Below are 2036 nucleotides of genomic sequence, written 5' to 3' on the forward strand. Positions count from 1 at the left end.
ATGGTGTCGTCTGCATAGAGGTGGATCAGAGAATCACCAGCAGCAAGAGCGACATCATTGATATATACAGAGAAAAGAGTCAGCCCAAGAATTGAACCCTGTGGCACCCCCATAGACACTGCCAGAGGTCCAGACAACAGGCCCTCCGATTTGACACACTGAACTCTATCTGAGAAGCAGTTGGTGAACCAGGCGAGGCAGTCATTTGAGCAAACAAGGCTATTGAGTCTGCCGATAAGAATGTGGTGATTGACCTAGTCGAAAGCCTTGGCCAGGTCGATTTAGATGGCTGCACAGTACTGTCTTTTATCGATGGCGGTTATGATATTGTTTAGGGACCTTGAGCGTGGCTGAGGTGCACCCAGCTCGGAAACCAGATTGCACAGTGGAGAAGGTACTGTGGGATTCGAAATGGTCGGTGATCTGTTTGTTAACTTGCTTTTGAAGATTTAAGAAAGACAGGGCAGGATAGATATAGGTCTATAACAGTTTGGGTCTAGAGTGTCTCCCTCTTTGAAGAGAGGGATGAACCTTTCCAATCTTTGGGGATTTCAGACGATAGAAAAGAGAGGGTGAACAGGCTAGTAATAGAGGTTGCAACAATTTTGGCAGATCATTTTAGAAAGAGAGGGCCCAGATTGTCTAGCCCAGCTGATTTATAGGGATCCAGATTTTGCAGCTCTTTCAGAACATCAGCTGTCTGGCTTTGGGTGAAGGAGAAGCAGGGGGGCTTGGGAAACTTGCTGCAGGGGGTGCAGAGCTGTTGTTCGGGGTAGGGGTAGCCAGATGGAAAGCATGGCCAGCCGTTGAAAAATGCTTATTGAAATGATCGATTATCGTAGATTTATCGGTGGTGACAGTGTTTCCTAGCCTCAGTGCAGTGGGCTGCTGGGAGGAGGTGCTGTTATTCACCTTGGACTTTACAGTGTCCCAAACCTTTTTGGAGTTGGATGCAACTTTCTGTTTGAAAACGCTAGCCTTAGCTTTCCTAACTGACTGTGTATATTGGTTCCTGACTTCCCTGAAAAGTTGCATATCGCGGGGGCTATTCGATGCTAATGCAGAACGCCAAGGGCTATATCTGTTCTTAGTTCTAAATTTTTTTAATGGGGCATGCTTATTCAAGAAGGTGAGGAAAGCCCTTTTGAAGAGCAACCAGGCATCTTCTACTGACAGATGAGGTTAATATCCTTCCAGGATACCCGGGCCAGGTCGATTAGAAAGGCCTGCTCACTGAAGTGTTGTAGGGAGCGTTTGACAGTGATGAGGTGTGGTCGTTTGACCACGGACCCATTACGGACGGAGGCAATGAGGCAGTGATCGCTGAGATCCTGGTTGAAGACAGTAGAGGTGTATTTAGAGGGCAAGTTGGTGAGGATGATATCTAAGATCTAACATCTCAAACAATTAAAGAGAAACGACAGTCCATCATTACTTTATTACATGAAGGTCAGTCAATGAGGAAAATGTCATGAACTTTGAACATTTCTTCAAGTGCAGATGCAAAAACAATCATGCGCTATGATGAAACTGGCTCTCATGAGGAACGCCACAGGAATGGAAGACCCAGAGCTACTTCTGCTTCAGAGGAAAAGTTAATTAGAGTTACCAGCCTCAGAAATTGCAGCCCAACTAAATGCTTCATAGAGTTCAAGTAACAGACACATCTCAACATCAACTGTTCAGAGACTGCGTGAATCAGGCCTTCATGGTCGACTTGCTGCAAAGAAACCACTACTAAAGGACACCAATAAGAAGAAGGGACTTGATTGGGCCAAGAAACACAAGCAATGGACATTAGACAGGTAGAAATCTGTCCTTTGGTCTGATGAGAACAAATTTGAGATTTTTGGTTCCAATAGTCGTGTCTTCGTGAGACGCAGAGTAGGTGAACAGATTATCTCTGCATGTGTAGTTCCCACCGTAAAGCATGGAGACGGAGGTGTGATGGTGTGGGGTTGCTTTGCTGGTGACACTGTCTGTGATTTATTTAGAATTCAAGTTACACTTAACCAGCATGTCTACTACAGCATTTT

This window comes from Salmo salar, chromosome ssa04 (genome assembly GCF_905237065.1).
Source record: "Salmo salar chromosome ssa04, Ssal_v3.1, whole genome shotgun sequence".
Classification (NCBI taxonomy): domain Eukaryota; kingdom Metazoa; phylum Chordata; class Actinopteri; order Salmoniformes; family Salmonidae; genus Salmo; species Salmo salar.